Genomic DNA, 25,464 nt, shown 5'->3' with positions numbered 1-25,464 from the left:
GTGGAAAAGCTGATTCAGTTTCATCTAATTCCAGAGTTTGACTATGATTTAACAATTGCACAGTCTCACCTTCTTCTGGCTCCTACATATGGCCAAATACCCTTGTACCATGTTATTGAACTTTGCTGATTTCAGTGATAAGGAAAGCATTTTGGACAAGGCAATTAAAGAGGAAGCCTTAAGTTGGTGGACAATTTTGAATTTTGACTGTAGTGTTCACCCGGAGGTGCACAGAACTTAAAAGTTTGATTCCAAAGTTTCAGTCAGTTGGGGAGTCAAGCCTCCATAATTCAGTTTTCTAAACTTAAAGTGCTTCATAAGGGATCATTTCAAGTGTTTGGTAAAGTGTTGGAAGCCACTAAGCACCTAGAATCAATGCTGTAAATTGTATTTTCTGGATGTATTTTTTAAAACATTTTTGGTCATCGTGAGAATCTGGAGGGGTAGGGTCGGAGGGGAGTGGCCGGAGATTTTGGCACTGTGTCATGGTGCCAATATTCTGAGGTTGGAAGGCTAGATTGTGTGTGGGCAGCGGGTGGAAAGGCAGACCACTCACCGTGGATTGGAGATGGAAGGGATTGAGGTGTTAGTTGTGGTTGGGGCCAAATGGGTGGTTTAATATGCTTAATAAAAAGAGATTCATTATGGCGCATTGAAGGGATATACACCAGTATAAAGTAATGAGTTTAAAACTTAGGGGTTCTTTTTATGGGTGGTCTAGTGGTTGAGGTTTGTGACTTGGGTGGTTTTTAAAGAGGATGGTGGGGTGGCAGGCTCCATTCTTGGGATATAATGGTTCAATTCTGCCTTGTTCAGGTCATGCACTACTGCACTTTAGTTGAGATATGAGACTATTCTGCCAGGTAATAGGTAGTTTAAGATGCACTTTGGAAAGTGAATGCACTTTAAATTTTGCCTTGTTGTCAACTCTTTCTATACATTTGCACTTTGGCGCGCTACGCACTTTAGACACTTTATGGACTTTTTAAATTTTTTATGTATCACGTTTATTGGCTGGGAATAGAAGGCAGGTGTGATGTCTAACAGCACTTTGAAGGTGGTCTCTTTTAATGTCAATGGGCTCAACAATATTAGGAAATTGCGTGCTATAGAAGCCTGGGTTATCGCGGAAAGCCCTTAGGTGGATTTATTGCAGGAAATTCTTATCCCAGCTGGAAAGCTTTTTGAGTTTTTCATGTTTAAATGTTGGCTCGTTATAGAGGCTTTTTGTTGGCCCAGGCTGCACACCATGGCACTGCTGTTTTTTTAGCAAAGTGCTTAGGTGCTGAAATTCTCAATTCTGCCAGGGATAAATATAGTCATTGGTATTGGGTCAACTCCTCCGTGTTTTCCAGACGGCTCACTTTTTTGAGCCTGAATACCCCAGTTAAGGACAATGCTGGGCCTTTTGGGGAACTATTTAAATTGCTATTGCATGTCCCTAGTGAGATTATTATGGGTAATGATTTTAACTTTTTGCAGAACCCCAGAATAGATTCCTCAGTAAAATTTAAGAAACAGTTAGAGCCTAAAGTTGAGAAGGTATGAATTACCAAAAAACCCTTGCACTTGTCGATCACTGGAGGGAGGCCTTTTTAATGAAAATAGAATGCACAGACTCCATAGCTCTTCACATATTGATTTTGTTTTAGCCCCTAAAGTTCTGATTTTTACGGATTTTTAAGGACAAACGGACCCTCCCCAATGGTTTATGGACCATGCTATTCTGGTTCTGGAGATGTCTGTGGAAAAGGTACTTCACAAATTAGGAGAAGTGTTTTTAATAACTTCTATTTACACTTTGAGGGATGGGTCCAGATATGTAAAGAAGAGATAAAGGAATTTCTGATTAGGAATCATGGGTCCGCCACACCAAGTGTAGTGTGGGGCGCATTAAAAGTGTATGTAAGGGGGCTTGCAATAGCGAAGGATGTGGCAAATACTAGAAGTGCCAGAAAACAAAAGCAGACTTTATAAAAATACAGTTCAGGATGTGCAGAATACATTTCAAAAGCACCCATCCATTTGAAATCAGAAAGAGCTGGAAAAGGCTAAACAGGCTTTAAGTGATTTGCACTTTACTAAATGCTCTGTATCTAATCGGGCTTATTGGCAGAAGGAGAGTAACTTCATTAAATTATTTTTAGCCTGGCAGGCAAGAGAACAAGCTGTCAGTAATGTGATCCATGCTTTGAGGTGCCCCGCCTCTAAGCTTAGATGTCAGGGGCAGGAGAAATTGGGAGAAATTCGGCTCAAACATTATAGGCAGATTTATAGTCAAAATCAAGCGATCAATAAAGATGCTCTGGCTAATTTTTTCACTGTGCTAAATATTCTCACTCTCTCTGAGGAAGATGTTGAAAATATTACCTGCCCTTTTCCAAAGAGCTGGTTGAGGTGGTAAAAACCCTCCAAAACTGCAAGGTATGTGGTCCTGATTGCTTTTCGGCCAAATTGTATAAATCATTTCTGGAAGTATTAGTAGATTATCTTTTAGTGGTAGCAAATACAGTGCTGGAGGATGGTCCCTTACCTGCCTCATTTAGTATGGGGAAAGTGGTTGGTGTTTTAAAAAAAAGAAAGGATGGTGAAGATCCGGGTTCTTATTGTCCGATCACATTGTTAAATTAAGACTATAAAATCAGTATGAAACTATTAGCTAACATAGATTCAATTCAGTGACAGCAAAATTGATCTATCAGGATCAGAACAGTTTTATTGCCGGTTGACAACTAGGTTCAAATACACATTATTTATCTGAAGTGTTGGATTATCTTTCAGTCAATCACATCCCTTCCATAGTTCTCCTATTGGATGCAGAGAAGGTGTTCAACTTCATGGTCTGGGAAATGCTCCTTTGTATTCAAGCTGAGTTTGGGGTACCTTCCCAGATCAGGAGCTTTACATGCAGCATGTATGAGAATGCTGAAGATAGGCTCATTGTTAACACCACCGTGGTTGGCAGACTGCAAGTTCGCCGTGACACTCAGCAGGGATGTCCCCTATCGCTGGTGCTATTTCCTTTTTCTATCAAGACACTAGTGAGTGTGATTAGGGACAATGAAATATCCATCCTCCTATTGCATGGATGGGGAAGATAAGGTTATATACCGATGACAATATGCTGCTTTTGAATGCTAATAGGTGCTCACAGGGCTGGGGGCTATAACATCAACAGAAAGAAAACTGAAGCTATTCTTTGTAGCTGCAATTCAGAATGATTGCTTCCAGATATAACCCACTGTGTAAATGATTACCCAAAAAGATAATGAGGCATCCAATATTCTTCAAAGATTGAGGATTTGTATAATCTTAATTTAGCTCCTCTACTACCAAAAGTAAAAGCTTTGTTTGCATGGTAGAATATGCTTCCTTTAACTATTCTAGGGACGATTGCCCTGATTAAAATGACAGTTCTCTGGCTGTTCAATTTCTTTTTTTCAGCCATTCCCTGTGTTTTAACAACATCATTTTTTTTTTAAGTGAAGTCTATGTTTACATCATATATCTGGCAAAATAAGGCTGCTTGATTAGCAATGGCCGCTTTATATGACGGATTGTAGAAAGTTGCCTGTCACTTCCTAATTTGAGGGATTATTACTTTTCGTATATACAGTATGGCCCTAATTTTGACATTGGTGGTAAATCATGCTTACCGCTGCGGTGACAGCCGCCAACATACCGACGCGGAGGCGAACATCCGTTTGCCATATTATAGCACACACAGACCAAACCGACGGAATACTGCCCCAAACACAAATCCGCCAGACTGAAGATTATTGTTAAACTGTTGGTACGAACACCCACACTGTTACATCAACAAAACAACATCCTTCAAATTATGACCCACAAATCACCACAGAGGACATTCAATGGCAGTAAACCATTGGCGGTACACACCGGCGCGGTCAGAATGGCCACCCAAATACACAACAACACAACATTGGCCAATACCAAAAACACACACCTGACACTAATACACACAACACATCCACCCACCAACAGTACTATAAAACACACACCCACATAACCCACTACCCTTTGCTAACACGAAAAGACCCCAATAGCTAGCTACGCAAATCACAGAGACAACTACACACATACCACAAAGACCCTTTCATCCATCACGCACCCCGCACCCCACCACCTTACTCAACACCCTCTGCACATCACACACCACACCACACAACACCAAACACCACCCATGTCCCCACAAAGGCACCCCCGCTTCACTGATGAGGAGTTGCGGGTCACGCTGGAGGAAATAGTCAAGGTAGAGGCACAGCTGTTTAGAACACAGGTACAGCAAATCTCCATTGCCAGGAAGATGGAGCTATGGCGGAGAATAGTGGACGGGGCAGATGCCGTGGGACAGCATCCACGAACAAGGGATGACATCAGGAAGAGGCGGAACGACCTACAGGGGAAGGTAAGCTCCATAGCAGCAAGGCACCAGCTCGCTATCCAGAGTACTGGTGGTGGACCCCCACCCCCTCCCCCACACCTGACAGCATGGGAGGAGCAAGACTTGGCAATACTGCATCCTGAGGGACTCACTGCAGTTGCCGGAGAACTGGACACTGGTGACTCAATATTTGCTACCTATCCCCCCACACCTGCATGCCACCACCACCCCTCACCCTGACACCTATCACTCCACTCCATCCCACACAGTGCACCACCACAATTAACTAACCTGAATGCCAAGCTCTGCATGCCATATACATTGCATGCGCATCCCTCCCAACCCGCATGTACACCCACCACCAATGCATGCACAGCATGGAGAACTAACAATACCGGTATACATCACCATACACAAACAATGGTGGCAGGGAAACAGCAACAATATAGGGGAAGCTAGGGATGCAGAATATGTCATAGACATGTAGCATAATACACCACTTACATCCCCACAGGTGTCCCAGACAATCTCAACTGCGAGGAGGTGCCACAGCTACCCGGTCCCCCACCTGAAGATGCCCCAAGTGATGACAGCAACTCTGGATCTGGATGAACTCCCTGGCCCATCAGGGACCACTGGTCAATAGGATACCTCAGCCAATACCCAGTCAACCGCAGATCCTCCCCCTTCAGTATCCAACACCACAGCAGCCACCCAACTTCCCCAGACCTCTGTCCCCAGGACACGTCAATCAGCAGTGTGCCCACCGGTACAGAGGCCCCACTCCACACCTCACAGGCAAGCCAATGAGCATCTTGGGGTCATTAGCAGTGGGAACACCATCCAGGGGGAACAGGCACAGGGTTTCAGGGACACATTCGGAGGACAGCTGTGCACCAGGGGGAGGACAGGCCCAGGGAACCGACTGTCTAGGAGGCACTCACTAATGTCCTGGGGTCTTACCAACAATTCCAGGACAAGATGGATCAGGTGATAGACATAATGCAGGAGAACCAGCGGCTGCAGGAGGAACACCACCAGGAGATTAGGAAAGAATTGCAGGCGCATGAGAGAGTACTCATCACACCAGTGGGCCCCTTCCACTAGCCAGTCAACTGACCAGCCCTCCACATCTGCTACAGCTAGTGGACAGGAGGGCCTGCCACAGGTCCCACAGCCAACCAACACCCCTCTCCCTGCAGAATGTGAACACCCCGCAAACGTTCCCTGCGACCCAGACAGACACCAGAGACACTTGCCAAGACCAAGACCACCCCAGGAAATGAAACCCTCCTGAATGTCACCTTTGCATTCCACTGTGTCACCTTGTCCACTTTGAACTGCCATTGCTCCCCTTCCTATGGCCCCTTGGACACTGGACCTGTGCTACAAACAGACTGGACCAATACCCTGGACTTTCCTTTACAATCACCCCAGCCCATTGCACTATTCCTTCATAATTTTCACTTCAATAAACACCCTTGAACACAACTGGCGTAATAGTGCTTTATCTGACAGACATGTGCAATGTATTGAACTATATCATCCTGTGCAATTGTCCAGAACTTTGCTATTCCATCCAAAAAATGGCCTGTAGCAGTTTGTAGTCATCACATCAGTACACAGTTATAACCACACCAACAGCTGCAAAAAGGAAAGGCATAGGTGACAGTCATTTGAGATGCTAAGGACGTGACTGCCATCATGCGACAGACACACAGAAAAATAATTTATTAGAGGAATGGTCAGGAATGGACCGTCTTTCCTGGGTGAGATTGGAAGTACTGCTGTATAACTGACGTCCTGTTGTCCACATTATCATCCTTTTCCTCCTCATCCTCACTGTCCTCTGGGTCAACTGCTGCCACAGGAGCATTTTCACCCTCCTCCTCCAGCAGATAGGGCACATGTCGTCTGATGGCCAGGTTGTGCAACATGCAGCATACAACAACTATCTGGCAGACCTTCCCAAAGGAGTGGCAGAGGGAGCCACCTGTCAGATGGAGACACCTAAACCTGGCCTTCAGGAGACCGAAGGTCCTTTCAATAATCCTCTTGGTACACCCATGAGCATCATTATACCTATTCTCAGCCCCTGTCCTCAGATTCCTTACAGGAGTCAAGGTTTGGGTAGCCAGAGTTACCTGCAAGAAGTGAGGGACAAACATTAGCTTTGCACAATGGCATGGGGGATGACTCTTGAAGGCATACACTGACATACATTGGGTGGGGACTCAGGTTCACCTATAAAATACATTCTGTGCCTCTGTATTTGTGCCATCACTTGTGGGATGCTGCTATTCCTCAGGACGAAGGCGTCATGCACCGACCCAGGATACTTAGCAGGGATGGACCGTCTTTCCTGGGTGAGATTGGAAGTACTGCTGTATAACTGACGTCCTGTTGTCCACATTATCATCCTTTTCCTCCTCATCCTCACTGTCCTCTGGGTCAACTGCTGCCACAGGAGCATTTTCACCCTCCTCCTCCAGCAGATAGGGCACATGTCGTCTGATGGCCAGGTTGTGCAACATGCAGCATACAACAACTATCTGGCAGACCTTCCCAAAGGAGTGGCAGAGGGAGCCACCTGTCAGATGGAGACACCTAAACCTGGCCTTCAGGAGACCGAAGGTCCTTTCAATAATCCTCTTGGTACACCCATGAGCATCATTATACCTATTCTCAGCCCCTGTCCTCAGATTCCTTACAGGAGTCAAGGTTTGGGTAGCCAGAGTTACCTGCAAGAAGTGAGGGACAAACATTAGCTTTGCACAATGGCATGGGGGATGACTCTTGAAGGCATACACTGACATACATTGGGTGGGGACTCAGGTTCACCTATAAAATACATTCTGTGCCTCTGTATTTGTGCCATCACTTGTGGGATGCTGCTATTCCTCAGGACGAAGGCGTCATGCACCGACCCAGGATACTTAGCAGTGATGTGGGAGATGTACTGGTCAACCAAGCACAACATCTGGAGGAAACTCTTCCTATTCCTGAAAATCTGTTCATTGGCCCGGTGGGGGTGGGGGAGGAGGGATAAATGCTATATGTGTTCCTTCAATGGCCCTAATAAGATTTAGAATGTATCCCATTGCATAGAATCCTGCCTTCACAGTGGGCAAATCTTCCACTTGGGGGAAAACGATGTAGCTGCACATGTGCTTGAGTAAGGCAGACAAAACCCTTTCCAGCACTATTGAGAACTATTGGCTGTGACATTCCTGCAGCCAAGCCCACTGTCACTTGGAAAGAGCCTGTTGCCAGGCATCGTAGCACTGATAGGACCTGCACAAGAGAGGGGATCCCAGTCGGATGACGGATATCAGATATCAGATATCAGATCAGGCTCCAATTGAGCACACAGCTCTGTGATTGTGACCCTGTCCAGTATATAGGTGAGCATTAAGTGCCTGTCCTCCAGTGTAGTCAAGTCCACAAGGGGCCTGTGCATGGGGGCTTGCTTCCTTCTCCTATTCCTCCGCAGTGTTAGGTACCTAAGGGACACAACAGTGAGAAGGGAGTGACAAAAAGAAAAATGTCACCACCACTTCAGTGTACATAGTGCATGTAAGTAACAGGACACTGTAAATGGCAATCTATGTACAATCAACACCAATGACACAGTTTTTATTCTAGAAATGTGTATCAGCACTAGAAAATGGTGACCGCTTGTCCTGTATGTAGGGACAGGTGGAAGTGATGTCACTCTGCTGGCGTTGGGCGTCATGGTGGAAGGGGCTCTGCACTGCCGTGCAATTCCTCATTGGCTAAAATGGGGCTCTATGGAGTACGGTATCCAATGAGGATCACCGGCGGCGATGATGGTGTACACCACCATGGACATGACCGCAATTTTATGACTATAACCTCACTTGATTCCTGACGTTCCACAGGACAACACCTCTACTGTGTGTGCTGCTGTGACCTGTGTTTGGAACTTGCCATGGCCCGTGCAACAGGGGAAAGGGCCCCTGCCTTCACTTCAGAGGAGTTAGAGCACCTGGTGGATGGGGTCCTACACCTGTATGGACAGCTGTATGGGCCTCCAGACCAACAAGTGAGTACACCATGGAGACGTTGCATGTGACAAGGCTGCATAGGGGTGTGTGTGTGTGTGTGTGTGCTGGCAGTGTGTCATTTGGGTGGGGGGTATGGTTGGGGGTAGTGTATATGCAGGGCTCTGGGTGATGTGTGTGCCATTTGAGGGGCAAATCATGTCTGAATGCAATATGTGTGACAGGCTGGATATTCAGATTCATGGTGCTCTTCTGTTTGTGTTTTCCCTGCAGGTCAGCACCCATCAGAAGACGGGTATGCCATTGCCAAGAAGGTGTGGACCCTGGGGGTTTATAGCCGGCGGAGCATCCACTGCAGGAAACGGTGGGAGGATCAGAGACGCAGGGCCCAGAAGACTGCAGAGGCCCAACTGGAGACGGCCTCCCAATGAGGAAGAGGTGCCTGTCGGAACCTGACCCCCTTAATGGCCCGCATACTGGTGGTGGCCTATCCAGAGCTGGATGGGCACTTGCGGTCCACCCAGCAGCCACAAGGGGGTAAGTCTAGTGTGTGTGACAACCATCTTTGTTGCCTGGCATGGGATTTTGGTGGTGGGTTTTAGTCAGTGGATGCCCCTTTATGCCAGCTCATACATTTCTGCGTGGTGCAGGTCAGGGTTAAAGGATGAATAGCAAAATCTGGATAGCTAGCTAGGTGGCATTCCATGTCAGACAGAGCTTAGTAGGTCCCAGGAAGGGTGCAGATGGCAGTGTTCGACTCTTATCCTGCTGTCCTACCTAGCCAATGGTATGCCAGTGTGGTGCATACTGCTCAAACTTGGTCCCTGTGTGTGATGGTGATGTGTATGCCATCTGTGATGTTGATGTTGTAATTGACCCAGTTCTCCCTTTCTCCCCCTCCTTTTTTCTTCTGTCATCCTGTCCATGTGTGCATTAGCGTCATCTGGGGAAGCAGCAGGGGCACCGACACCAAGGGGACCAGTGGGACGGAGGGGACAGGGATCACCATGGCAGGGACAGGAGGTGGCGGACACCTCTGGAACCACCCCAGCTAAGGGTATAGACACCACCCCCATACCTGCACCGCCCTCCCAGTATCACCCCACCAAGTTGCACGTGCCCACTCACTGAGGAGGGTGGGCATCTCCTTCACCCCAGGCACCTCAGGCCCTGCCCTTGTGAGCCCCGCTGCCCTCAGTGAGGAGGCTATTGACCTCCTGAGATACATCTCTGTAGGGCAGTCAATCATACTGAATGACATCCAGGAATGGCATTCCAGATGCAGCAATGGATTGCCTCCCTGGAGGGCATTGAAGGTGGCTGGGCGGCCCTACAGAGATCGTTTCAGGCTCTGGCCTCCTCTTTGATGGCAGCCAGTGTCCCTGGCCCTACCGTTCCCCCTCCAACTACCACTTCCTAGTCCCAGTCTCCTCAAGCCCAACCCATTCTAGGCACACATACAGACTAGTATGCACACAAAACATCACACCACAGTGGCACAGACAAATACAGGCACCAAACTTCAAGCCACAAGCACTCACACAAACAACAGACAGTTCACAACAACATCCACTGCCTCCACTGTCCCACCCCGCCTCCTTCTCCTCCCTCACAGTCACAATCGCATTCACACCTGCATGCACTGCATCAGCAGTCCAAGACCCTTCCACATGTACACTCTTGCCCAATGACACCACAAGAGCAGACCCGCAGACATGCACCCGACACACCAAATGTGCAGTCATCACCACCACGACCATCACCACCTAGTGCAGAAAACCCACCTCACTTGCAGACACCACCACAACATCCAGACACACTTCCTGTTTGTCCTCTCCCACCCTGTCTGCCCTCCCTCCAAAGAAATACAAATGTTCACACTCAGACCCCCAACAGCCATCCACCTCACACACTGTACCTGCACCCAAGTCCAGCACACCTACTCCTCCTACCACTCCCTCTACCTCCACTGCCATCCCTCCTCCCACATCCCACCCCAATGTCCCTAAGTAGGTTTTCCTTGCCCATCTTTACCTCTTACCTAACCTAACCCACCCGTCCTGCCCGTACGTCGATGGTCCCAACCACCCAGCCCAGCACCTCAGCCAACCAGTCTGCCAGTGCTCCCACCAATAAATCTGCTGCTGCCACTCAGGGGATCCTGAGTGGGACAGCAGCCACTCCCAGCAAGGACACACCTCTTCCTCAAAAATGGAGGTCTAGGGTGGTGACACCTAGGAGACAGAGGACGGGGTCAGTGAAGGCACCTCCTAGACCTGGAGGCAAGGACACAAGTCACATGACAAAGGCCAAAGGGGCCTTCCAAGGACAGTAGTTAAGGAGCCCCCTCCAGAACCAGTGGGCAAGCAGCCCCCTCCAGGACCAGCAGGCAAAAAGCCCCTCCCAGAACCAGTGGGCATGATACCCACTCCAGGTGAGGCACCCTCCCCACCCCCTCTTGCCCCTGGGTGCCTGCCCATTTCCAACATGATGCCCCTGAACAGTGGAGTTTGGATGATGTCAGTAGTCAAGTTGGGGCTTGGACGATGCCCTGTGGCCATGTGGCCCTTTGGTACTTTGGACTGGCCATTGGCCCAATCTGTACATTGACATTCACATTGTTATTTCTTTATTCATTATAGTGGCTGTTGGCAGCAAATTACAGTGTTTGTACTGCAGGTATGTGTCCTTGCGTTCTTTGCTCCGGGGTTCTGTTACTGTTGTTTTATTCTGCAGCTGGTTCTGTGTGTGGGGGGGGTGTATGGTGTGTGCTGTGCATGTGTGTGTCACTCTCCTGCTCTCCTTTTCCTACCTCCCTTCCTTGTGTGCTAGGCAGCTGTGTTTACTGTCATCGTCTTCATTGGTGTTGGTGCTCCAGGACAACCATGCCATGGTACAGCATTGGGAAGACTTGGAGTTCTGGTTCGATGGTGGCTGCGGAGTCCTCTGTGTCTCTTAAGGTGAGTATTTCCTTTTCTGTGATGTGTTTCTTCCAGGCTTTTGATGGTGTTGCCATCACCTCGGAAATCCTGGCTGTTTGCTATGTCATAATATGGTGGGTTGTACCTTGACTTCCACCTGGTACATTGGCTGTGTCTGGGAGGTCTCACCACCATGGTCATAATTTGGTGTTAATTACCACCAGTCTTTTGGCAGTGTTATCCCCCACTTTAAAGGTGGCAGTCAGTACACCGCCAATGTCTTAATGACCACCTATATGTCTGGATTTATTGTGAAACTTAGTTCAGGAGGAATTTTCAAAAACAATTTTTTTCGGCTCATTTTGAGTGAATACCACATTCAAAATGCATTAAAACTAATAAGGTTAACCCAAAATGTTTGCTATAAAATCTTGAGGTGGCTAATCATGAAACGCAAGGATCTTTATATGAGATATGCAATTCTATCATGTTAATGTGACTACACCCTTGACAGAATTACCTGGGGATGCCGGGGCATTAGTTGGACACCAATACAGTGCAAAATTGGGAGAGAGCTGGGTTTAGCAAGGTAGCAGATTCTTTGGCTGAAGAAAGGTGGAAGAAACTGTTGGAAATTTGAGTATCAGTTCAAGGCAAATTTTTGCTTCTTGAATTCTATAGGATTCTGGTCTGTATATTTAGCAATCTAGCAGTCTGGAAGGTTTTAGGTAGTCAAAAAATTTTAATGCATTAGTGGAAGCTCCTGGTGGTAAGCAACCTGGTGAATGGAAAAGATTCCTTGCTTCCATGAAGGGTCCCGATCTTTGTCAAAAGGCATTTAATAAATGGGAGATCTATGAAGAGCTGAAATTAACTAGAAAGATGTGCAATTAAATTAATATTTTAAATTTTAAGGTTTTAAGAGGAGCCAATTGGTGGAGAATGTTATTCTATATATAATGACAACTTTATAGAACCCCACAATTTTTAGCCTAGGCTAACCCTGTGTGGCCAGGACAATGTTTTAGATGTAATTTGGGGGCTGTCACAAATTGTTCTAAAGTAATTGGGCAGTGCATAGTCCTTCAGCAACTCTGGAATGAGATATTTGGGTTCTTGGAAAGGGTCTGGTAGATCAAGATGGAGCCCAGTACAAGATGGATACGTCTGGGTTATAATCCTGCCACTCGGTGGGCACCCAGATTAAAAAAAAATCAGTGTATGTTGTAACAGCAGTGGCCTTATCACTATTGCTTCAAAGATGGTGAATAACATTGATCCCCACAATAGAGGAGTGGGTGGTACAAATGAAGCAGTTATGAAATAAGGAGTGGTTGAATGCTGTTCGCTACCGAGGGACCAGGAAATGTTAAACATTTGGGGGACAGTTTATGGCTGAAACTTTAGGGTAGGACACAGAAGTTGATTATCCTTTTTTATATCTTTTTGCTTTAATTCATCCTTTGTATTAATTAAATATGTGGTTATAAGGTTAACTTTCTGATAGATTTATACTGTGATGACATGTGATCAGTTTTTGTATGTAAACTCTGGTGCATTAGTACAATGATTTGATATTTTTGCTGCTCTGATGGATCTCAATAAAAAATATACTAAAAAAGGATACCTGGACAGATGAGATGTAGAGCATGCATGCACATACCCATCACATGGATTTGCTGAGTGCTGATGTGCAGCAAGGTGACATTAATGTTTGAAGTGTAGGGGCAGACACTAGACTACATTGAGGGGCACATGCTATTACATTGGCAGCATGGACTAATTGGAAGCATGGTCCACCAGGAACTTACATCAGTTCATATAAGAAATGTTTCGTACATCACTGTGTGATGTGAGTTAGCTATCCTTCCTCCATTCTTAGATCCACGACCTTGCACATGTTAATTGTGGTAGGAATGTGTCCAGATATGTGTCCTTGCCATTTCAGGTATCCAATGTGGGAACACAATACATATACTTTGCAGAAATTGCTCATCTTACTTTGGCAAATGCCAATGGAATCAAGGCCACTCTAGGATGCAGAAGGGGCACTAATGATCATTAATTATGATATGTGCACCATACCATGGGAACACAATGTAATTGTTTCTTAGCATACTCTGTATTGACATGGTCATACCTAGTTCTGCCAAGATATTGCAATTGCATTGGCCAACATTTGCTAAGCCTTGGTACTTGGCATTAGCAAATTTGGAAATAATAAATACTAGGTAGATATATGCTCACTTTAACCTTAGAGATAAGTTTTGGGTTTAGAAAATGCCACATGTAATGTTTGAAACTGAAATTACATTTCATGGTGATTGAACCAGCTCCTAGATATCATCTGTCTAACAGGTTCTCATTCTGCTTAAATAGACATGACCCCGGAGCAGGAGAGGGCACATTACAACTGCACAAAATGTTACCTTCCACATCTGGCTCATTGCTAAAGCCTATAAGGCAATGGGGAAGAAGTTTGCTGAGGAGAGGGCATCGGGGAAGTGGCGTATCACACCTCAGGGACCACAGAAACTGGACAAGCGTGCAAAGTCCCAGGATGTCACTGCAGGTCAGGGTGGTTCTGCAGAACCTGTTGCCAGTACCTCCAACATCCAGCCCAGAGGACCAGCAATGCCCCTGACTCAGGCCACAGGACAGGTTAGCACTTTTCAACAGCTTAATTTGAAGGAGTTTTCTGACCTCAAGAGCCAAGTTGCTGGCCTGGAGTACAAGATAGGCACAGTTATTCAGCTCCTCCAGGATCTTTAGCAGGCTGTGGATAGACTTTCACTCCCCAAAATGAGCCACATGGACCTTTTCTGCCCTTCTCTACGTATATAGTTGTTTTTAGCAAATAATGTTTTTTTTTTGCTTGGTTTAGGGTTAGTTAGTGTGGAAATATTATAGGTATAGTAGGTTTAAGGTTTTAGGTGAGCTGGGTATAATTTTAGCGGGTAGGGATGTTTAGGGTTTTCTGTTTGGAGAGTTGATGTGTTGTACATGTTTTTTTTTTTTTATACAATTTTTTTAAAACACACAAAGAATATAAATGTGTTTAGGATTATGGCCCATATATATACTTTTTTTGCGCCACATTTGCGCCACTTTTTGACGCAAAAGCAAATATATTTTGTACGTTTACGCCGTTTTTGCATCAAAAAGCGGTGCAAATGCGGCACTAAAAAAGTATAAATATGGCCCTATATGTGTAAGTAGTTTTTGTATAGGTGTAGTCCCTATTGTTTATTTGTGTAGAGGTGTATTGAGAGGGGTGATGGTTTGATGTTTAACCTATCATATTAAACGTTTAGAGTAGGCTAAATTAAGATAAGGTAGTTTTAAATGTTTTTAGGATACAATTGTCTACTTTACATAGCATACTTTATAGTAGGTTTAGATTAGTTTAAGTAGGTTACGGTAGTGTAGTTAGGTATTTTTATGTAGGCTAAGTTTTATACTTACATTAAATATATTTGAAATCTACATAAGAGTCTAGCTCATGTTTTCTGTGTAGGTGTTAACATATGTGACTCCGTAAGGTTAACTACATGCATTTGTTTTTGCTAGCATTGTTTTTAGACATTCGTGACTTGGTGAAATACCTATGGAGAGGAATCTGTGAGGTTGGGGACAGATTGACATTATGATTGGCAAACAAAGTTATGCTACTTAAGTGACACACATTAATATGAAAGGGCAGACAGGCCAAACCTTTTGGTGTGTGTGTGTGTGTGTGTGTGTGTCCTGCCAAATGCCTTGAAGGTGTGGAGATGTAAATCCATTGTCAAGGATCTGGGACCTTCGTGGTCACAAACTGATTGACAGGGCCTTACACACTGAGCCTTCCATCATTTGCTTGTCACAGCAATGTTGTTTTTCAGCTAGTGTCAATGGATAGACTTCCCACCAGTGCTGTGACTTTCACCCTTAACATTGACTGCATGTTCCATGTTGCACTTCATGCTTGGGACCTTGGATGACTACATGCTAGTTCACATGATCTATTTTCCTCAGCCTGTGAAACTTCCTCCCTGGCACCATCACATATGTATCCCTTTGGGGAGTATGTTTTGTTATTGCTTCACACAACCCACCAGGTTATATTTAGTCCATACTCCTACCGACATACTACACACAGAATTGACACAGTGCATTTATATACATTTGCAAGTTTTGTCGGATCACAGGCACAGTTCTTACAGCAACAACCCCACACAGTTTTAATTCCCACTGAATGTACAGAGAGACTCCATGGGTGAACCACTGCATGTGCCTCATGGAGTAGTGGAGTAGTTCAATGAGAGAATAAACATATTGCCAATAAGGGGATAGGCTACCTTGGCAGTCCACAAATGGGTGAGTTCAACAGGTGGGACAGCAAATCGAGCACATTACCTGTTGTGACATTTACTGGATGAGTCATCAACACTGGGCAATGGAGGAACTGGCATTTTGGCATAGACAACTGCTACAGGGAAGTTTTGAGTTGAAAAGAGGCGAAGTCCACATCTTTCTCCTCTGATGTGTGTGGTGCTTCACATCAGGGGGATGTTAAAGGTGCTGGAGGTGAGAGCAAAGGAGGCACACATACATCAGGGGCAGAAGATAAGGATCGCCAGTCTGCAGCAGCATTTCTTTGTACCAACAAGTGAGGCAGCACTGCATTCAGAAGGGCCTGCTTGTTTGCTAGCAATGCACCAATGTCACGGTGGTAGGCACCCATAGTGGTGATATATGTTTCTTGATTCTACTCCATGGACTCCAGGATCTTACGTACAGCCCCCAGCTTTGTAACAACCTCACTGGTGCCACTTTGGCAGGGAAGTTGTTCATGCTTCTGTCTCATGACACCAGTGATATTAGCCAGAGACTATTGGAATCCACAGAGCAGAGTGTAAGTGCCTCGTGTAAAGGACAAGGTGCTCTTATTTGGACTGAGGCACCTATGGGTGATTGTGTTCTACAACACCACTCATACAGAAGCTTGCATCTCCTGCTGGACTCCTACCGCTTGACTTTGAAGTTCTACTTGGGGGTCCTCAGAGTCCAGGGCTGGGGGTGATGTGGCAACTGGTGTTTGTTGTGTGCTGGGTGGATCCTCCGAAGAACATGCAACACTGTTGGCCCTTCCCACAACTGGAGATGGTTTGTCAAGGAAGCCCAGGATTTCCCGGAGGGTATCTTGATCAAGCATGGCAGGCTGTCATCCTCAGCCAGATTGTCATCCTGGAAAGGCAGGTTCTCAGGAGGTGTAGGTACATCATGTCAATGAGAGAGCAATATTAAGGGTGTCCTTTGTGAGATGTTGACATGGGTAAACTATTTTACAATCTGACATGATGATGTTTGACTTCCCAACCAACATTTTTGTGTAGGATTTCTGTTACACAGAGTCTTTCAGTCCAAGTTGTACCGTATTTGCCTTTCGAATGGCAGTACCTCTGCATTATCACTACTACCACTGTGTGCCCAGACAGATTTTTTAACTCCTGACACATATTACAGCACTGTTAAACAGGTCACTGGACCTACGAGTCCTGGACATAGGAAAAGAGATTGTGTCAACATCTGTAAAGGTAATTTAAATTGGTTATCATGATGCCTATAGTGATTGTGTTTTGGCATGTTGACCCCACTACTGTTGCACCTAATCCCCAGGGTGGCTGCATTCTCTGCACCAGTATTCATCCCACTGCTCCTGTGCATGTGATGTGGCTCTGGGTGTCACACTGCACTTGTTGTGCTGTCCACCATGCACTTCATGCATTCATGTGTTCAAGGGTTGATTTTGTTACACTTTTCCTGCTCAACCCACACACACACACAAAATAACTTGATAGACAGCAGGAATTTGTGAGGGCATGTACTTCCCATGTAGTTGCTATTTCAGTGTCCTCATTTTTAATGATTGAATAAACTTTTGGGTCCATCATTGTGGACTGTGGGCACTATGTACCAAATTCAAGGATGTGATCAATGTCAAACTAGGTAATTTGCTAGCATTGACACTCATCCCAGTTGATATCTGCCAGATTAGAATAATTAGAGTATCGTACATGCCTCCCCTGCCACTACTCATTTAGGCCCAGGGACGCAACTTACTACCACACAGTGATGTGACCTAGCTCATACATTGCCTCTCATGTACTAACAACACCATCAACTCCCTAGTTTGGCAACATGACTAATAGAATCCACTTCATTCTCCAACATCACTGACTCCTGCCCTTTGTGCTGTCAATCTGTTTTAACACGTTCCTTAACAGATCCATATTTCACATCCTCCAACCGAGAAGTATATGGCAAGGCAATGCAATTTTCCTTTCAGATTTCCTCCTGCTATCTATTCATTCAGGACCACATGACATGGAGCAAGTTGTCTCCCAATGGGATCTTCTCTGTCATCTATTCCCAGCTGCAACACAAGTCTGAGACTACCAGACACAACTGTGCATGTGTATTGGTTAGGTTACTTTGACAAACATGTATCCATTCTGATATCCTTGCTATGCAATATCTCCCCATTCAGACACAGTGGCAGATCCACTAAGTCAGCCATCACTTACAATGCACTGCACAACAACAGGCCCACCTGGACAACAAATCATCTTTGGTTTAACACACATGGTCCCCAGATGTGCATCACTTGCATTTACCCTGACCAAGTCAGATTTAGTACATGACAAGAGTTCAGGTGGTTCCTACTGTGGTAGCACACAACTGTGTAGTCTCACTATACATATCAGGGTGGCTGTGTGCTATGTATTGTCATACCAGTCAATATACACAGGGCTCTTGATATGTTTCTACATGTTTATTCTTCACATCCCTCCACACCTGACCATTGTCTCAGGTGAACTGGTTCTCCTTTGACAAGTACATGTTTTTGATTTCTGTAACAATGCATTTTAATGTGCTTGTGCCCATGCAAGACACAGTGGCCTCATAGTGCAAGGTGGTATAAATTGTTAATATCAGGTTGTATAGGGGTCAGGTGTCCATGCATGATGTGTAATTCTAGTCCATGGGGCATATGTTGATGCTTCTTCCACCACCACTACATCACTTTTTAGTGACATAGCAGTAGTGCAAACTGCAGACCCTTTTCGACAAGTGCACAAGAGGCCACTTTGCATTGCTTTTCAAGGGCTTGGAAATGTGGAGTGAGGCACGGCAGCACAAGTCACTGTGTTGCCTTACTTTGCATCAGGGGGACATGGCCTGAGCATTGTTGTTGGTTTTCAGATGCGACAGACATAGGTTTAGTTGCATTCCTTGATGTCCAAGGTTTTGTGCATCAAGTAATGAAATAACGGGGGGAGCCGTAACAATGAGTGGTGTCTTTTATTCTCCTAGTTGTGTTACTTTTGCTAAGTGTGATGCATTCTGCTACACTCATAGGTATAGGACAAAGCCTTACATGATTGTTTTTGTGCAGAAAGGTGCCCCTTCCTGCACAGGGACAAATTTGTTTGTGATGCCAGGTTGCTTGGTTCTAGCCTTCAGCAGCCCAGCGTGCATCAGTGCAGGGCCAGAGGACAAGAATACGTGTCTTATTGTTGGTACAGGCCATTCCTCCCTTTTCCATATGGCACAGGACAGCGCAGCAAGGTGACTTGCATTGATGCCCTGCACCACCTAGCTTGTGATTGGGCCCCCATGTTTTTGTGTGGCTTGTAGTTCTGGGCACTCATGTTGTGTATTGCACTACACGTGTCAGTATACACAGGTTGGGCTGGACTGGTGCTGCACTTAACACATGTAATGGACACATGTGATGGAGCCTGAGTGAGCTGTGCATCATATTACTGAGCAGTGTGAGTGACATTCCAGTGCCATTTGATGGGACATGATTGAAGTTCCTCTCCTATACCCTGCATATAGTGCAATGGAGCACTGGGACATAGCTAGCTGGACTGCACAACATGCCATTTTTTGCCCCAATTGTCCCATGTTAATATTTACCCTGTGTCTGTGGTGGTTCCTTGTGTGCTGTGCTGCCTTGTCCATGGATTCCAGCCATCAAGTCATCTGGGATGACAGCTGCCAACCACTCCTCCAAGGCATCCACTTCCTCCTGGAGGGCAGCACTCCCTCCTCAAGTCTGCATTGCTGCCTTGAAGTTCTTAGCCAGTTTCTCCATTGTCCGGTGCTTATAATCTTTCCAGCACTTCTTGCAGTCAGTAGTGGTCCTCTTCACTTGTCCCATACTGTTGACTTTCTTCATGATGGACTGACGAATGGTCTCTTTCCTCCCTAGCGGCAATCTAAAGGTGACAAAAAGCTGATGTTGGTGGTCTGTCACCTCAGTGATTAGGATCTCACTGAAGTTACACTTCCTCTTCCCCTGTGAGTATCTCTGGACATCCTGGCTGGTTCTGCAGTTGTTGTCTCTGCTACTACTGCCTGCTGCCTGGTTCAAGGCTGTCTTCTGTTAGGTGTGCTATTTTTTTGATGATGCATCGATTTCTGTATGTTTTTGGTGCATTCCTCACTCAAAAGTGAGGCAGGGTTATATTGTGTCACTTTACATGCTGCAAATGAGCCCTGTGTCACTTTTGCAACAGTAGCCTCAGATTGTGCTCCTACATGGTGCGGACAGAAGTGTCATTTTTTCCAATGCAGCCAGGTTTCTTATGCCATGGTGTGCCATTTTGTAACTACAATGCATCCATGGTGTAGGATTCTGACGTACTGGTTCACAAGTTATTTTGATGCATTGCTTGTAAATATGGTGCTTAGTCTGTAGCCAGGACAGGGAAGGCAGGATGCCTGGGGATTTTAAACCTCTAGAAGCTTCCACCACTTCAAAGGAAGGTCCAGGTTTAAATATTGGACCCCAGTCACCAATTACTACACTCCTGGTTTGTTGATACTCTGCCAGGACGAAGGACTGCTGTGCTACTGAAAGGAGGACTGGACCTACATCTGTTGAACCCAGGACCCCTGAGTGACTTCAAGGGCTAGTTGGTTGGCCTCCTGGCTAGAGACTTCAGACAGAAGATTCCAACAAACCTGTACCTAGCACCTGGACTCTGACATCTGTAAGTACGACCCAGCCAAATGGAGCCACCCCAGTCCTGGACCCTGGGAATTGAGCCTGAAGGTGCTCTGCTGGCCCATGTGTGGATCCAGCATAACCAACGCATCTCTGCTACACGGCACAATGCAGAGCAAAACTGACACATCACCTCTACTGCAAAGGTTCCCCCAGCACAAGGATGAAAAACCCTTACAGGCTTCCAGGGATACATAGAGTAACCTCAATAAAGACACAAATGTACAGGGATCTTCAGGTGTACAGGTATATACATACAAAAGGAGCCTAAGGAACACAAGTGGACACTCATATCACACATACACACACACTTAGGCACTCTCCAAACAACAGACCTATTGAAACTCATTTAAATTCAAACAACCCATGTGACAAATACAGACAACACATATGCAGGTATGCAGGTAAGCATACAATTGCAAACAACATGAATACATGCATGTAGTCACACACAGATTAAAGGGTAGTACATGACAGTGGATTACAGAGTTTGAGTACATCCGTAGCATTTGATTTCATTATGGAAGTGGATAAATGGGTTATTAGACTAATATTTTAGGGGTACATATGATGGAAGCATGATGGCTCAATAAATGGGTTGGTGAAGGTGTAGACAGGGGTGAGTGTTTAGTTGAACAGACAGATTGGGAGTTGAATATGACAGTAGATAATAGCAAATTCATCCATCCATCTTACAATATTACCGCACTCACTCATCCAATTATTCTTGCAAGCACTTGCAAGCACATACCTATGGATTCATCCATCCACACACTTTTCATTCAACCAATCCTACACTCATTCACTCATTAATATATCTACTCAACCAAATTCAAAAACGTACAATCTGTGAAGAAGTACTTTCAAAACAACAGCTTGGCATTTTCAATGTAAATTTCTTATACAGAGGGATGATACTTATTGACTACTGGTGAAGAAATGGGTTGCATGTCATGTATTTTCAGCAATATGTAGCATTCTGCCATTGTTTGCCATACTATAGTCAGCTAAAGCTTCTAGAGGGGAATGTATTTGGCACAACACTATGTTAAGCTTGCACAATGTATATCTCTTCACTTTGTACACAGTTGCAGCTGGTGTTGGAGCAAAGTGATGGGGCAGGTCAAAACAAAAAAACAACAATAAAATAATCTTGCCTGTATGCCTTCTGTATCGCCACTCATCTGCCTCTACTGCAGGTACAGGCTCCCAGACTGCCCTGCGGCCAATCCTAACGCAGCTCTCATGATGCTGGCAGCATGAAAGCAGCATCAGGATTGGCCTGATTGCCCTCGATTTGTGCTCCCAGGCAGACTTGGAGCCTGTGCCTGCTGTCTCCATACTGGCAACGCAGCTCAGGTTGGAGACAGCTCAGTGCACATGTCAGTTTGGCAGTCCTTAGATGGCAGGCCAAACCAACATGCGCACTGACAACAATGCACCTACCACTCCCCCCCGTGCCTGTCATCCCCATGGCCCTGCCCCTAGACTCGACATGCCTCTCATCCCCATGGCCCTGCCCTAGACTTGACACTAAGGAGAAAAAGAAAAGGATATTAAACATGCTTTATTATCGTTTTATTTTTCAAGTTCTGCAGCTGCCACTGCTAGCAGGGGGGCGACAGTCCTCCACCATAGTAGAGGAGCCACCGCTGTGTACATAATCTACATAGTCCTCATTCCACATAGAAAAGCATAAGATCTTTTATCACGTTTGAGTATCGTTTAGCGGTAAAAACAAATAAAATTCAGAATCACACGCTTTTCCATTTTCGTTGGGTACACTTTTCCATTTCACTGTAAGTAAGAGTTCTGAAAAACATCATGTTCCTTTCCATATTTTTTAATTGGGACTGAAACTGAATAAATTTCCTTTTTGAATAAATATAATAGTTACATAAATGTATTACACTCTGCATTGAACATGCTTCACAGAGTATAACAAATGCATTTTAAAGATGACCTAAGACTGATTACATTTTCAATCAGAGCCTACATTTTTTCGAAAAGCTTTTATTATGCATTAGGCTGTATAAGTTTATCTTCACAGACAGAATGGACTCACAGAGGTGGCATTTGCAACATACTTATTACATGGAAGGTGGCTTATATATATATATATATATATATTTTTTTTTTAATGGTGGTTAAAAGACTACACGTGAACCAGTTCTCAGATCTTGTTAATTGTGAATGCAGACGCGAAATGTCATTTCGACAGTGCGGTATCCTTTCATATTATTTTTATTTTAAACATCATAATTAGGAATTCAGTGTTAGATTCACTGACATGTTTCACTCTTTCAATGTGTGTGCCTTGGCTTAATATAATAATCCAAAGCGCCCTCATTTCTGAACAATTGCAAACATATTTGATGAAATTGAATGTGGATGTTGATGTTAAATGTGTGACAGGGATGCCACTTTACATGAGACAGAGAATGCAATTGCTTTGGCATGTGTGTCTTTAAGGAGGATTCCCTCCTTTTCGTTTTCTGTAGAAAAGGAGAACAGGTCTCATTTTAGCTGATTGTGAGACGGGCTGCGTTGTATGTTCAACGGGCATACCATCCTACCAAAGTCCGAGTTCATTAAGTGAATTTTGTACCTCAACAAAAATTCCTCTTATTATACGAGGAATTTCTGTGTTGATTCGGGCCCGGAAACTAAACAAAACATACAGGAAATGTTTGAGCCTTAAAACTCGGAAATGAAGAGTGCAATGGCAAGAATTTTCGCTAGACTCGTTAATTTCAGCGAAAGTATTCCCTTGCGCCCCGTACTATTTATATACATTTATGACACCATTTGCCCCCAAAATTCCAAAAATAAGTTTTCCTATATTTCGAAAGATGATCAGTGCTGTGATAATACATTTTATCCAGCTGTTGTTAAGACGCTCCTAATAGAGAGGTGGATCTTTGTCACTCAAAGACACCTTAGCAATTTGAGCTGAAGTGTAGGCCACATTTTGGCCATGATAAAACTCTGAAACAGCAGTGCGCTGCTAAAGTGTACCTCTATAGTGAACTATAGATGCTTATCTTGGCTTATCATGGCCATGTATCATTGATGCATACTCCTGTGTTGGTGAGATGTGATGGAAGCATTGTAGACTATTTTTCTGGCTGCTCTTACCGGAACTCGTCCTGTTACTACTTATACTGACGACTTAGATTTCCTAGGATTACGTAAGGTTTTATCAGCCCTGAGAAAGTCCAGAGGATGAAACAAGTGTCAGCTGCCGTTCTGTTGAATACATTGTGAAACTTTATTCTGAATAATAAATCAACATTTCAATCAATCATGAACAACTGACTGTTGGACTTGTCTTAATACTTCTCCAGTGTGCTCGTTTATATGCAAACACTGCCCAAACCAGTTGTATGGCCAGGAAATACAATTCAGAGTCGGGGACCGCCTTATTAGCTGGGAGGCCAAGGAATCCCTGCCCCTCCTATTATTCCAGAGCAGTGTCACTAATAGTCTGTCATTTTCCAGAAATATGTCATAGGGGATTCGGACGGGTAGTGAAGCAAAATAATTTAGTAACCATAGGAGAAGCACCATTTTCACCAGTGCCTCACGGCTCGCGATCAACATCAATAATGTGCGCCAAAAGAAAATCGATTGTCTGATAAAGGCAAGCATTGCCTAGATTTTGCCCGCTTTAATTTGATTTTCAGAACATGATATTTGCACCCCTAAGTAATGAAGGCTGTGTTTTGTACAGGTCGTTAACCACCAGCCCAATCGCATATTGATCATAGCAGCAGGCATATATTCCCAGTTGCAGGAATGAAAAGCTTTGTCAATGTCAATTGCTAGGACGAGTGCCCTGGGACACTCTCCTAACTGGGAGTGTATATGTGTATAGGTCTACAGATATTAGTGATGGTGCTACTGTCAAAATTAAACCTGACAGAACCAGGAGGATCAAGAACTGGAATCGGGGCAATAGTCAAGTAACCAGAATCTTGCTCAACATGTTATAATCAACACTGGATCAATAATGGCCTGTATGAAGTGGCCTGTTCTGCCTCGCTGCCCCCTTTCAGTAGAGGTACAATTTGGGCCTCATAACTAGTAGGGGGTAGGGACTAACCATTACTCTGCACATTACACATTTTAGTCAGTTGGGGGTCTGCATGTCAAGGAAAGTCGAGTAAAATTATATTTGCAGTCTGTCTGTGCCTGGGACTTTCCCTTGCGAGACTTGATGGCCTTATTGGCCATTTTGCATCTATGTGTCCCCACCTAGTGAGGCAGTCACATCCCCCAATAATCTATTGGCCTTGGCAGCAATGCCATAATTATGTAGTCCTTGCTGACTGCCGCTAGGTCTTGCAGTGAAAATCACTGTTAGTAGTAGCAAAAAACTACATTGATGGCGACCTGTGTCTACACCTTCTGTCCTGTCTGGTCCTCCAAGGATAACATCTGTGTTTATTGCCTGTGGGGGTTGGCTAGCCATGAGAATAGGTGCCCGCTTTGTCCTCTTCATTACAAACCCTGTTGAAATACTGCTGATAGTCCTCTGTAGCAGTGAAGTAATACCAGCAGTTGTTGAGAAGGAAGAAGCTATGCAGTAACCACAGACAGGACTTTAAAAGCCTGCCATTCCACCAAACAGGTGGATGCAGTGCACTCTTTCTCCACAGTGTAATTGTGGATGGCTGTTGCCAGGGTGTCCTGAAAGGCTGGGTCCTCCAGAGCAGGTATGTTCAGTCTCCTGGTTGGGGGTTTGAGGGTGTCCCAGCCCAGGATTAAAAGGAAGGGGTTGTGATCCGAGTGTGTGTTGGCCAAATACTCCAAATGGACCTCCCTATCTCATTAGAGTTGATCACTGGGTAGTGTTTCAAGACTGACATAGAGGTCATGCATGCCTGAATGAAATGAGTAGTCTTGGAAGTGGAAATTCCACTTTCTCCTGACACCTACCAATTCCCACTACGGCATCCACCCCCCAGTGAAATCTATCTGTCTCTTGGGTCGGGGCAGAGGGTAATGGAGGGCATGAACTGCCCAGGCATGTGCCGTCCACCCAATTAA

The sequence above is a fragment of the Pleurodeles waltl genome, chromosome 3_1, assembly GCF_031143425.1.
Source record: "Pleurodeles waltl isolate 20211129_DDA chromosome 3_1, aPleWal1.hap1.20221129, whole genome shotgun sequence".
Taxonomy (NCBI): Eukaryota; Metazoa; Chordata; class Amphibia; order Caudata; family Salamandridae; genus Pleurodeles; species Pleurodeles waltl.
This window is presented reverse-complemented; position numbering follows the sequence as displayed.